At 43.9% G+C, this 15060-nt stretch overlaps 1 long non-coding RNA gene across 1 annotated transcript in view; it reads right to left on the bottom strand.

The window, feature by feature from the left end:
- Nucleotides 1-15060, bottom strand: part of LOC141983891 (uncharacterized) — a 40474-nt gene that overhangs the window by 13218 nt on the left and 12196 nt on the right. The window lies entirely within an intron of this gene.

A 15060-nucleotide genomic window follows, 5' to 3' on the forward strand; every position in this document is an offset into this window, starting at 1 on the left:
TATTCAAAAGTGGTGGCCCATAGACTTACTCCCGGCAAAGGCTAAAGCCCACCTCACAATTACTCTGAAGAATGACCTCTCATGGCCACTTCAAGAACAACATCAACAAGCTCTGGAGGGAATCAGATCTGGCCCTGCTCCCTGGTCAGACAGACAGTTCTCACCAGTGCCAGGGGGAGTCAGAGCAATAATGAGAAGGTTCTGAGAGGAGCTTTGGCTAGGTCAGGGGAGAATCAGGTCTTATATATTTTTGGGTGCATGACTCATGTCATCCCCAACAAGGTGAGCTGACGGTGGAGTGCTAGCCATTCCTGTGCTTTGATACCTGTAGGTTAGTATCCTAGTTTTGCTTAAAGGCATCCAAAGCCACAGGGAACATTTAAACATCTCTGGGACTTTGTTACTTTGTTGTACCTGCCCTTTACCAAATTTAAACATTATAAGAGAGCTCACTGTGTGATTTAACAGTTAAAGACTCTCTGACTAATTTGCTAAGCCCTAATGTTGTTGGCAAACACCATACTCCAAAACCAATTTTATCTCAGCCATGAAGCTTTACTAAAATTGTCCCTCTAAGTCAGACATAATAAGAGGTGCTGTAAATGCATTCACTATGCTGCCATCCAGTGGAAAAAATAGTAATACATATTAAAGAAATTGCTAGCAAAGGAAAACAATGCTCAGCAGTTGAAACTAGAATTGGAAATTTCAGTCCATCCCTTTATGGACCTCCGCCACAGCTAGTCTCCAGGCAGCTGTGGACACATTCTTTGCTAGTCCACTATCTGGTTCTGGAAAGCCAAGAATATCCCACATGCTGAACAGTGCAGAAACATACGGCCATAGAAAATCTGCAGGTGTATTCCTGACCTCACCATTCCATCCCCTTTACTGAGGCCATAATCCTGGCAACAGAACTTTTTCTCCAGTGAATCTGAGATTCATTACGTAGTGACAACAGAGGCCTAACTAGTCAGTGCAAATACAGTGCTTGATGGTGAAGTGATTAAAAAATCACGACAGGAAAAAAACATAACGCTTTCCAGATCAGGGCACATCACCACTTGTAAACAGATGATTCAGTGTTTAATAAAGTGACTCACCTCGCTAGTCCGATGGATTCATCATTGCAGAATGCACCATCTTTCTCCCAGCTGTCACAGTGATCACTCAGTGGCCAAGATTTTAAAAAGTTGTTATGTTGTTTACATTTTTGGATGCCCAGCCTGAGACACCTTAAAGGGGCCTGGTTTTCAGAGGGAGGCTGCTTTTTGAAGATCAGACCCCTTTAATGCACCCTATGTTGGGCACCCCAAATCGCTAGACAGTTGGAAAATCTTGGGCACATTAATAACACAGAAGAAAATCCAGGCCCTCTGACCCTTCACTTGCAGAATCTGAGCGCTAGTCAGTACCTTTGATGCCTGCAAAAATACAGATGTAGCCCAGCTGTCTGTCAGTGTGATTAATGTGTTTGTCTTTTAAAGTGTCATTTTCCCTTTGGACTTTCATTGCACTGCTGCCAGGATGTTGCTATCCTAAGTAAAACCTGTTTGATTTATTCCATTTCTCTTACCCACAACAGCAATTGATCCAGTTGATCCACTATTTAAAGTCAATTAGACCTTCAACAGGAATGTGTAAATGCTAGCAATCTTCAAGACCAGAGGCTACCGCAATGCACAGCTTGATTTCTGTTCAACAGGAAGGAGATCATTTTACAGCAGAACTTACCTTCACTATCTGCTTACACCATATTTCAACACATAATTATAGGTGATCTCCATATTCCTCACTCCGCGGGGGACAAATTCAGACACATTATCATACATAAGTAGGGCTCCATCATTTGACATGGTTGCTTGTTGGGGCTGTTTCATGTCCGCCATTCCGCTTGGCCTCATGGGAATGACAAAATGATGTCAAGAGTGATGAAACTGATAACTTTATTGAAATCAATAACTCGGGATCTGAATCTGTGGAAAGAGTTAGTAGCCATTGTGGAAAGACTTAGTTCATCATTCATTGCATTGGTGAGGGCAATAGGTGCCTTTGAACTTGTTCGAGCTTTGATACAGGACACTTGAAGTCTTTGAGTTTCAGAGAGTTGGTTATTGAAATAGGCCTCCTTTTATGTTTCTGGACAGCCATAGCATGGTGATGGAGAACAGTGGCTTCAGGACTGGGAGCTTTCACACCTAGAGAACAACTGGAACAGTGTTTGAGAAAAGCACATAGACACAGGGCATGTCTACACTATAGCTGCTACAACGGCACAGCTGCAGTGCTGTAGCACCATAATGTAGACACTTCCTACATTGACAGACGAGGTTTTCCATCCATGTAGTTAATCCATCTCCAAGAGGCGAAACGTAGGTTGACAGAAGGATTCTTCTATCAACTTAGCCACATCTACACTGTGGGGTTAGTTTAATCTTCCTGCAGCACTCAGGCTGAGAAATTGTTCACAGCTCTGAGGAATGTAGCTAGGTCAATCTAATTTTCAAGTGTAGACCAGCTCACAGTCTAGCAGCCTGGAGCTGAGATGTTATCTGGAGACCTGTGAATTCTAAGACACACTTTGCTTTTGCTGTCTAATATCCTTATTCAAGAGTGCATATTCCTAAACACACATTAGACCAGGATACAAACCTTGTGTCTCTTTCAACTCTTTTCTCTTCGAACACGGAAATAAGTCACCCATGAAGTCCACACTGAGAATCCATGAGAGCACATTTGGAATATGTTGTGTTACTTATCGAGTTATGATGTCCCACTAGCGCAGATATGTTATTGGTGTGTCTATAAAAGTTGCCATGTATGGGAAGTGACAGAGATATATTTTCAAAAAGAAAAGGAGGACTTGTGGCACCTTAGAGACTAACAAATTTATTTGAGCATAAGCTTTCATGAGCTACAGAGATATATTTTGTGTAATATAGGTTCTTGCTATCTTCCATCAATCTCTTTCCATCTTACACTTATATAGCATTGGTGGGGGTTGAAGTTTCCCTCAGTTGTTGCCTGAGAGTTGCAGTAAATTCCTCTCTGGAGAGCACTGGACAGAAAGAATGCTATGAAATGGAAGTAAACTCAGGGTATGAATTTCAAGGGGGTTATTGGTTTATATGGAAGGTACTGCCAGAATATTTAGAGATTTCAGGGAGTGGTGAGGCTTCCAAGTCCTTAGGATGTAAGGGAGGCTGAGTTCTTCCAGGAGATGGAGGTACACGTTTTCTGTTCGTATGAAAGGGCCTACCAATGAAAAATTACTTAGGATAAGTAGTTCACAATCACCCTCATATTTTCAGTCAGGTATCCACCAATTTCCATGTCATTGTTTGGTTTGTTTGTTTACTGTTATTGTGTGTTCACAGATACAAAGAATCAAAATTAGTCAGCTCCTAGTAACTTCCATGCATAGGCAAGTGTTCCATATGAAGAGGAAAAGTAGAGAGGCCCAGAACTTCAGCATTCAGAAGAAAGGACTTTACAAAGCTACAAACGTTGCCACGATCTTACAAATGCTTCTTTTAATCAATAGTTCTGTAGAAGTCAGTAAGATGACTGGAGTCAGTACAATTATTCTTATGTTAAAATGTTTGCAGGATTATTATTTGTTAAGTGTATTATAGTAGCTCCGAACCAAGAGCAGGGTCCCATTGTGCTAGGCACTCTACACACACATCATTAGAGACAGTCCCTTCCCAGAACAGATGACAGCCTAAATAGACAAGACAGACAAAGGCCTGGAAGGATTATCCTAGGGTGACCAGATGTCCCGATTTTATAGGGACAGTCCCCATTTTTGGGTCTTTTTCTTATATAGGCTCCTATTACCCCCCCACCCCTTGTCCCAATTTTTCACATTTGCTGTCTGGTCACCCTAGATTACCCCCTTCTCACAAGTGGACAACTGAGGCCTGGTCTACACTACAGCGGTAGGTCAACGTAACGCAGTTTACATCAGCCTAATTCTGTAATGTAGCTTCCACTGATGTAATCTGCCCCTGACACCGTAGCATTTAAGTCAATGTAGTTAGGTCGACACAGTGTCAGTGCCGACACTGCGTTGCTTACATAAGCAAAGAAAAAAGTTATTTCTGCTAAGCCTATAGAAACTTTTTAATTTGAAGAATAACTGAAATGTACTAACATCAAGAAATTGAACTGTGCACCACCATTCAGTGGACCAGTATTAAATAGTGTTACAGTCGGTGACAGTCTCAGAATGTTAACCCTAGTCCTTTAGTTCAAAAGGTCGCTTTTCTCACTTTTGCCCTCGTGAAGCAAAGCACACCATCAGACAGATCCAAAGGCTTGCCAATGGCATTTTTGAGCGATAAAATAGCAAGTGACATCAGTCTCTCATCAGCCATTGTCAATCAAAGATATATTTTAATGAGCCTGAGCTTCAAAAATCTGCGCTCACCATTCACGACTGTGATCAGCAGGCTGAACAGAATCCTCAAAGCTATTCACACATTAGGAAAAGTGTCCTTCAGCTCTGCATCATGAATGAATTGGAGAACTTAGAGTGAAGGATGCTTCCTGTGTGACAAAATGTGATGGATGTTGTTCAACAAGCAAAGGTCTTTATCATTGACATCTGAACATTTCCCATGTGTCAGCATTCGGTGAGGTCCATACAATTGTTCAAGAGTATTTTTCTGTCCACTGGCAGCTTACTAAGGTCATACAACCCCCCCCCAGATCTTTTCATGGTGCTTCATTTGTCCAAATCTTTCTTCAATGGACACTGGAGCAGTGTCAACGAGCAAGGAAAAAGCTCCCTCTTGAATTTTTCTTCCAAGCTTCCCATCACCTCATCTCTGTCCTCGTACCCAAACTGTCTCTTCTTCTGATGATACGAGTTTCCTTGAAGACAGGCTCAACTCCTAAGTTTTCTGCCATTTCTTTGGCAGCATTGATGGCATCTTCAACTCCATTGTCTCTGTAGGCCACAACGAAATCAAGGCTGCTTCTTAAAGTATTAGTGGTCGTGATGTCCATCGACTGAGTCTGTAATACCTTGCTTACAACGTTTACTTGTAATGGGATATTGTGCCAAACCACAGTTGAGACCAGAAATTTCAAGCCAGTGATCTGGTTTGCCAGGCTTTGAGCCTCGTGTCAGATTCCGGCCTAGGCTTTACTTGACTGAGACAGTTCCATCAGAGCATCATAAACCTCAGTCACTTGTTATCTCACTGGCCTTACACTGTCAATGCAGCTCTCCTAGCAAGTGTCTCTTAGCAGCATCATGGTCGGATTTGTAACGTTGTCCATGAGGATCTTCCACCTGATAGCTGATGCTGAAAACGAGATGTATATCCTTTGTAGTACTCCGAAGAGAGATACTGAATCTAAAGGTGATGCTGCATCTGACACAACCAGGTTAAGGTAATGGCAGCCACAAGACATGAAGAAAGCTCTTGGATTCAGCACAAGGATACTTGCCTGGATGCCACTGTTTCTTCCCTCATGTTCACACCATAATCATGGCCTTGGCAACAACAGTCCTGAAGCTTTATTTAATTCTCATTCAAAACATTCATAAACAGTTTTGAGCCTTTTCCAGTAGAGTCATCCACAGACCGGAAACTTATAAAGTGTTCCTTTACTTGGATACAGTCATCCTCATCATCAACAAATCTTACTGTAAATGATATCTTTTCACTGTGACGAATGTCGGGAGTGCAGTCCATTATTATGGCATAGTACTTTGCTTTGCTGAGCTACATAATATGTTATCAAGCACCTTCCTTGCCATAGGGTCAATCCATTCGTTTTGAATTGTTTTGCTGCAGTAATGGTCCATAGCTTCTTTACAAACTACTCAGCATGGTTGCTCATGCAATATGACATTGTCGTATTTCCCAAGGGGCTGTACCAAACCGAGGAAATTACCATTATGTTCAGTGAACAACTTATCCAATGAGCCCCAGAAAGCCAAATTGTTCTTTGCAAAGAAGAGGGTGACTGAGATCAGATGCTCGAGCACGTTCCGCCAATGCTGGGTTTCTACATTAAAAATGAGCTGGTTTTCTGCATCTATGCATTTATTCAGCTTGAGCCTGGACTCGATCTCCAGGCCATTTTACAGCCTGGTGACTTTTCATGTTACTTGAGAGCATCAGCTAAGTTATGCCAGTAATTGTACCCAGAAAGCACAAGTAACAATTTGGCATTCTTGCTAAACATTCTTCGCAACAAAAACAGAAGACTTTGTCAGTTGATTTCGAATAAACTAGCCAATGCCAATTCAATTTCTCACCATTCTCAACCACTCTTTCACTGCATGACTTTGAGAAGAGTTGCTTCTTTGCATTTACTGGAAGGGTCGTATCCTCAATTTTGCCCAGCCAGTTCAAAATTGTACGATCAATATTGGCAGAGTTTAGGATTGCTGCCCATGAAGCAGGATCTGATGTATTGATTTGTGGTGTGCAATTTTTCTCCCTGCTGTTTCTGTCACCATGCAAGGCTGATTCTTCTTTATCATTTCTCTCCTTTTCAGTAAGCCAGATTTTCCTTTGTCATTACTCTCCTTTTCATGTGAGCCACATTCTTCTTTATCATCACTCTCCTTTGTTCCTTCAGGAAAACTGGATGACTCTCCATCACTTTGCTCATATTTCCATTCCTTATCTTCAAGTAAATCTGCTAATTCCTTACTAACAGGACTTCCATCATTTACGCTTCACTCCTCAATTTCTTATGCACTGGGACAATTGCTGCCTAAAGCGCAGTCTATGTTGTTCTGTTTCAGACATTTTCCCATCAAATTTGCCCCTTGTTGCAAACTAGATTGCAGTTGAGCTTTTAACTTCCTATACTGAGCTCCTGAAGGCTTTTTCAGTGGGATCTTTTATTTTCTACAGGGGAAAACACAGTATTGGGGAGGGCAAAAGTCTATGTTCCGCAGTCTTAGAAAGTCATCAAACATTACACGTTAAGCATGGCATAAGAAGCAATAGTATTTCTTTTGATATTGTTGCATAGATAGGGTTCAATAGATATCTCTGGCGTCTCATTAAATATGTTCTTTATTAGTCACTACTTACACTCTTCAAGTCTTAAAACAAAAGTACACTTTCACAAGTACACAATAAAACAAGGTTCACAATATCGCAGCATGGCTCTCACTTCACTTCACTTTTTTCATATATTTCACTGACTGACTGGGAGCGCCCCGTCTCCTATACACCTGCGAGGACATGGTGGACAACATTCTAGAAGCTTCAAGGAAATGTAGTTCTCAGTAAGTCTAGAAGGTTCTAAGAGAACCTGGAAAAAGGCTAATGTAGTGCCCATCTTTAAAAAAGGGAACAAGGAGGATCCTGGGAACTACAGGCCAGTCAGCCTCACCTCAGTCCCTGGAAAAATCATGGAGCAGGTCCTCAGGGAATCAATTCTGAAGCACTTAGAGGAGAGGAAAGTGATCAGGAACAGTCAGCATGGATTCACCAAGGGCAAGTCATACCTGACTAATCTAATTGCCTTCTGTGACGAGATGACTGGTTCTGTGGATGAAGGGAAAGCAGTGGACGTGTTGTTCTTTGACTTTAGCAAAGCTTTTGACACAGTCTCCCACAGCATTCTTGCCAGCAAGTTAAAGAAGTATGGGCTGGATGAATGGACTATAAGGTGGATAGAAAGCTGGCTAGATTGTCGGCTCAATGGGTAGTGATCAATGGTTCCATGTCTAGTTGGCAGCCGGTATCAAGTGGAGTGCCCCAAAGGTCGGTCCTGGGGCCGGTTTTGTTCAATATCTTCATAAATGATCTGGAGGATGGTGTGGATTGCACCCTCAGCAAGTTTGCAGATGACACTAAACTAGGAGGAGAGGCAGATACGCTGGAGGGTAGGGATAGGATACAGAGGTACCTAGACAAATTGGAGGATTGGGCCAAAAGAAATCTGATGAGGTTCAACAAGGACAAGTGTAGAGTCCTGCACTTAGGACGGAAGAATCCAATGCACCGCTACAGACTAGGGACCAAACGGCTCGGCAGCAGTTCTGCAGAAAAGGACCTAGGGGTTACAGTGGATGAGAAGCTGGATATAAGTCAACAGTGTGCCCTTGTTGCCAAGAAGGCCAATGGCATTTTGGGCTGTATAAGTAGGGGCATTGCCAGCAGATCGAGGGACGTGATCGTTCCCCTCTATTCGACACTGGTGAGGCCGCATCTGGAGTACTGTGTCCAGTTTTGGGCCCCACACTACAAGAAGGATGTGGAAAAATTGGAAAACATCCAGCGGAGGGCAACAAAAATGATTAGGGGACTGGAACACATGACTTATGAGGAGAGGCTGAGGGAACTGGGGATGTTTAGTCTACGGAAGAGAAGAATGACAGGGGATTTGATAGCTGCTTTCAACTACTTGAAAGGGGGTTCCAAAGAGGATGGCTCTAGACTGTTCTCTGTGGTAGCAGATGACCGAACAAGGAGTAATGGTCTCAGGTTGCAGTGGGGGAGATTTAGGTTGGATATTAGGAAAAACTTTTTCACTAGGAGGGTGGTGAAACACTGGAATGCGTTACCTAGGGAGGTGGTGGAATCTCCTTCCTTAGAAGTTTTTAAGGTCAGGCTTGACAAAGCCCTGGCTGGGATGATTTAATTGGGGATCGGTCCTGCTTTGAGCAGGGGGTTGGACTAGACGACCTCCTGAGGTCCTTCCAACCCTGATATTCCATGATTCTATGAGATTCTACAAAGGTCCAGAACATTCTAGGAGGTTAGTGAAAAATGAATCCACATATGGAATACCTGAAACATTTTATTTCAAACATTCTATTTTCCCTTTTGTTGCTAATTACAAAAACAGCCCCCCAAGCCCAGCACCCCAGATAGTTGCCTGTCCCTCAATCCAGCCCTGCCACCAATACAAGGAAATGAAGAGTGAATGTCTAAAACCAACTAAATTATTGCGATGGCTGTACATCAGAGTAACTTAGGTTGAATTAATTTTGTAGCGTAGACTTGCCTGAGACTCAGAGTATGTCTACATTACAATAAAACACTTGCAGGGCCCAGGCCAGCTGACTGAGGCTCGTGGGGCTCAGACTGTGGGGCTATAAAGCTGCAGTATAGATGTTCAGGCTCTGGCTTGAGCCCAGGCTCTGAGAGGGGAGAAGGTCCCCCAAACATCTACACTGGAATTTTATAGCCCTGCAGTGCAAGATGCTGATCTGGGCCAGCCATGGATGTTTTATTGCAGTTAAGACATACCCACTGAGAGATGGAGGGGTCCATTTTCAAAGGTTCAGATGGTACTCACTAACTCTTACTTGGTTTTCAGTAGGAGTTAGGAACATACACATCATTTGTGCCTTTGAAATTCTTCCAGGAGTGACTTGCCCACGAGTCACACACGAAACCTATGGCAAACCCAGGAACAGAACCCTTGAAACAAAGTAGAAACAGAAGGATATTGTCTGGAAATAAAATGCCTGAAAATTCCTTCCTATCAGACAAAATATCTCCTGCCAAGTATCGTGTGAATCAAGTGGAAATGACCCACATATTTTATTAATCAAAACTTAGGAAAGCCTGTTTACATAACTTCTATTGTACTATAGGCAAATGCATGATAGAATGATACACATGCACCTCCCCAGCCCCCCTCCAAAAAAAATTAATGTTGCTTAGTTAAGGATATGGTGACATTCAACTGAACTCTTCCATAAAAGTATCACAGATAAAATTACACACAGAACTCTTCAAACAGGATCCTTCCATGATACTTTATTTACAAGGTCTGTGGCTTCCCCTGTGTTTATATACAGCCTAGCACATTTTGGGTGCTACCGCTCTATACATTCTAAGTAATGATGTTGGCTTTTCTTATTTCTTTCCCTTACTACATGTGTCTTTCTTTTTTAGCATCAGTCAAACATCAGGCTACAAACAATGGCATTTCAGTCATGTACTGTATTACTGACAGTTACCTTTCTGTAATATACACAGGTAAGATGTATTCTGATATTATACTCATTTTGTGATTTTATTTTCCAGCTGGACTCTGTACACAATGTGGAAAATTCACCCAGACGCTTGTCTCCAACTCATGACTTTCTAACACAGGGCTTGTTCCAAATATAAATATGCCCATATTGGGGTCCTCCAGAATTTCATAATAGAAATATCAGATTCAGGGTGTAGCTGGTTCCCAATAAATCATTTATCTCAAACACTAATACAAAGTGGGAGGTTAGTGTCCAATGGAGAAATACCTACACATTTGGGGCCTTACCTTTGTAGCAGTCTTCCTCTTCGCCCCCTCCCAGCACGCAAGCCAGCACAATTGTATTTCTTATGCTCTACCCCCAGCACAGGGGCTCAAATTGTCCCTTTTGCGATTAAAGAGATATTACATAGATTGAAAATTACTAGATCACGATATCTTCTTTAATTAAAACTTCATTAGATTTAAAATAATCAGCACAATCCACCTATTCATAAACAGAAATAATGAGGCATGCTATTCTGTCCCCTAACAATGTAATGTAGTCCTTGTAAGAATGCTGATAGATTACAAAATGTATTTTAAGTGTGACTGCTGTTGTGTTGTATTAAAAACTCATTACACAGTTATTTGAATCTATAATTCTGTTAGAATAAATATTTGTTACGCATGATGGCCACTTAGAATATAGACAGACAGCAGAGTTAGAGCTCAGATGCTGTCAAGGTTCCTCCCCCACTCTGAACTCTAGGGTACAGATGTGGGGACCTGCATGAAAAACCTCCTAAGCTTATCTTTACCAGCTTAGGTCAAAACTTCCCCAAGGTACAAAATATTCCACCCTTTTGTCCTTGGATTGGCCGCTACCACCACCAAACAAATACTGGTTACTGGGGAAGAGCTGTTTGGACACGTCTTTCCCCCCAAAATACTTCCCAAAACCTTGCACCCCACTTCCTGGACAAGGTTTGGTAAAAAGCCTCACCAATTTGCCTAGGTGACTACAGACCCAGACCCTTGGATCTTAAGAACAATGAACAGTCCTCCCAACACTTGCACCCTCCCTTTCCTGGGAAATGTTGGATAAAAAGCCTCACCAATTTGCATAGGTGACCACAGACCCAAACCCCTGGATCTGAGAACAATGAAAAAGCATTCAGTTTTCTTACAAGAAGACTTTTAATAAAAATAGAAGTAATTAGAAATAAGAAATCCCCCCTGTAAAATCAGGATGGTAGATACCTTACAGGGTAATTAGATTCAAAACATAGAGAACCCCTCTAGGCAAAAACCTTAAGTTACAAAAAAGATACACAGACAGAAATAGTTATTCTATTCAGCACAATTCTTTTCTCAGCCATTTAAAGAAATCATAATCTAACACATACCTGGCTAGATTACTTACTAAAAGTTCTAAGGCTTCATTCCTGGTCTATCTCCGGCAAAGACAAAATGTAGACAGACACACAAACCCTTTGTTTCTCTCCCTCCTCCCAGCTTTTGAAAGTATCTTGTCTCCTCATTGGTCATTTTGGTCAGGTGCCAGCGAGGTTACCTTTAGCTTCTTAACCCTTTACAGGTGAGAGGAGATTTCCTCTGGCCAGGAGGGATTTTAAAGGGGTTTACCCTTCCCTTTCTATTTATGACACGCCCCCCAAATCTCAGCTAGGGTGAAACACTGGCTGGGATTTCTTCCTGGAGCTCTAGGAAAACAGAGTTAATAAGACACATGCATCTCTAAATATACTACCAAGTACATAAAGACTAACAATATTTTCCACATCTCAAGGACGATTTTAACCAGTTGATTCTGGGAAACTTTCACGTGAGAGTGCATCAGCCACTTTGTTAGAAGCTCCTGAGATGTGTTGGATGTCGAAATCAAAATCTTGGAGAGCTAAACTCCACCGAAGAAGTTTTTTGTTAGTTTCTTTGACGGTGTGAAGCCACTTCAGTGCAGCATGGTCGGTTTGCAGGTGGAAACGCCGTCCCCAAACATATGGGCGTAGCTTTTCCAGAGCGTAGACAATGGCGTAACATTCTTTTTCAGTGATTGACCAGTTGCTTTCCCTCTCAGACAGTTTTTTGCTGAGAAACACTACAGGGTGGAATTCTTGATCAGGTCCTTTCTGCATTAAAACTGCTCCCACACCACGCTCGGACGCATCTGTGGTTACTAGGAACGGTTTGTCAAAGTCTGGGGCCCTTAGTACAGGGTCAGACATGAGTGTCGCTTTAAGCTTGTTAAAGGCCTTCTGACACTTTTCGGTCCACTGCACAGCATTTGGCTGTTTCTTTTTGGTTAGGTCTGTCAGTGGGGCGGCGATTTGGCTGTAGTGCGGTACAAATCGTCTGTAATAACCGGCCAAGCCTAAAAAGGATTGAACCTGTTTCTTTGACTTTGGGACAGGCCACTTTTGGATAGCATCCACTTTGGCCTGTAGGGGGCTGATAGTTCCTTGACCCACCTGGTGTCCAAGGTAAGTCACTCTGTTTAGGCCTATTTGACACTTCTTAGCCTTAACAGTTAGTCCTGCCTCCCTTATGCGCTCAAGGACTTTTTGTAGATGTTCCAGGTGGTCTGCCCAGGAATCCGAAAATATGGCCACATCGTCAAGGTAGGCGACTGCATATTCTCCTAATCCCGCTAGGAGACCATCTACAAGTCTTTGGAAGGTGGCGGGTGCATTTCGCAGCCCGAAAGGGAGTACATTAAATTCATACAGCCCGAGATGTGTGGTGAAGGCTGACCTTTCCTTGGCAGATTCATCTAGCGGTACCTGCCAGTACCCCTTGGTTAAGTCCAAGGTAGAGATGAACTGGGCCCGTCCCAGTTTCTCTAATAGTTCATCTGTGCGTGGCATTGGATAGTTGTCTGGGCGAGTTACAGCATTTAGCTTACAGTAGTCCACGCAAAAACGTATCTCCCCATCTGGTTTGGGAACTAGAACCACTGGAGATGCCCATGCACTTTCAGAGGGGTGGATTACACCCAACTGTAACATATCCTGGATCTCCCGTTCTATAGCAGTTTTAGCTTGAGGAGACACTCGGTAAGGTTGGACTCTAATTGGGCGAGCATTACCTGTGTCAATGGAGTGGTATGCCCGTTCAGTCAGTCCTGGGGTGGCTGAGAACGTTGGCGCGTAGCTAGTGCACAGCTCCTGGATCTGCTGTCGCTGCATACGCCCAAGGGTCATGGAGAGGTTCACCTCTTCCACACCACCAGCACATTTCCCTTCGTAGTAGACACCTTCAGGCCACTCAGCGTCGTCTCCTCCCTGGGCTGTAAACTGACAAACCTTTAATTCTCTGGAATAAAAGGGCTTTAGAGAATTAATATGGTACACCTTAGGCTTTCGGTTGAAGGTGGGGAATGCTATGAGATAATTAACAGCTCCCAGGCGCTCCTGGACCGTGAATGGCCCTTCCCACGATGCTTCCATTTTATGGGCCTGGAGCGCCTTTAAGACCATGACCTGGTCCCCTACTTTGAAGGAACGCTCTCTGGCATGTTTATCATACCAGGCTTTTTGCTCTTTTTGAGCATCCTGTAAGTTTTCTTTAGCAAGGGCTAAAGAGGTTCGGAGGGTGTTTTGTAGGTTGGTTACAAAGTCCAGAATGTTAGTTCCTGGAGAAGGTGTAAATCCCTCCCATTGCTGCTTCACCAACTGCAATGGCCCCTTAACCTCACGGCCATATACAAGTTCAAATGGGGAAAACCCTAAACTGGGGTGTGGTACAGCTCTGTAGGCAAAGAGCAACTGCTGCAACACTAGGTCCCAATCATTGGAGTGCTCATTTACGAATTTACGTATCATGGCCCCCAAAGTTCCATTAAACTTCTCCACCATGCCATTTGTTTGATGGTGGTAAGGAGTGGCAACCAAGTGATTTACCCCATGAGCTTCCCAAAGGTTTTTCATAGTTCCTGCCAGGAAATTAGTCCCTGCATCTGTGAGGATGTCGGAGGGCCAACCTACCCTGGCAAAAATGTCTGCTAGTGCCTGGCACACACTGTTAGCCCTGGTGTTGCTTAGAGCTACTGCTTCCGGCCATCGGGTGGCAAAATCCATGAAAGTCAGTATGTACTGCTTTCCTCTGGGTATCTTTTTCGGAAAAGGACCCAGAATATCCACAGCTACTCGCTGAAATGGAACTTCAATGATGGGGAGTGGCTGGAGAGGGGCTTTGACCTGGTCTTGGGGCTTTCCCACTCTTTGGCACACCTCACAAGACTGGACATAGGTAGAAACTTCCTTGCCCATCCCCTCCCAGTGGAATGACCCCCCCAAACGGTCTTTGGTCCTGTTCACCCCAGCATGGCCACTAGGGTGATCATGGGCTAAGCTCAAGAGTTTGGCCCGGTATTTAGTTGGAACTACCAACTGTCTCTGAGGATGCCAGTCTTCCTGGTGTCCACCAGAAAGAGTTTCCTTGTATAAAAGTCCTCTTTCTACAACAAACCTGGATCGATTAGAAGAGCTGAGAGGCGGTGGGTTGCTCCGTGCCGCCGTCCAAGCTCTCTGGAGGCTTTCATCTGCTTCCTGTTCGGTCTGGAACTGTTCCCTCGATGCTGGAGACATCAGTTCCTCATTGGATTGTGGACCTAGGCTTGGTCCCTCTGGAAGCGATATAGGGGATGGAGCTGTTTCTGTTGACTGTGAACCGCTCTCCGCTGGTGCACTATGTTGGGATTCAGGCTCCGGCTGAGCCTCTTGTGTCGGGTTATCGGCTGCTGCCAGTTCAGGTTCGGTGGGGCCCTCTGGTGTTGAGGTTGCAAGTACTGGATTCAGTGCTGACAATGGGTCTGGTGTTGGTTGTTCGGCTGGTTCCGGTTCTGGGACTGGTTCCATCTGGGTCTCTGGGACTGGATCCACTACTGCTGTTGCAGACATTGGCCTGGGGTCCGGGTCCATCACCTCTGACCGGGTCCTGATAGAAGTTTCCGGAACAGAGCTAGGCCTCACGGCTTGTTTAGCCTGGCTGCGGGTGACCGTTCCCACCCTCTTGGCCTGCTTCACATGATTGGCCAAGTCTTCCCCCAACAGCATGGGGATGGGATAATCATCATAGACTGCAAAAGTC

Source organism: Natator depressus, chromosome 3 (genome assembly GCF_965152275.1).
Source record: "Natator depressus isolate rNatDep1 chromosome 3, rNatDep2.hap1, whole genome shotgun sequence".
Lineage (NCBI taxonomy): Eukaryota > Metazoa > Chordata > Testudines > Cheloniidae > Natator > Natator depressus.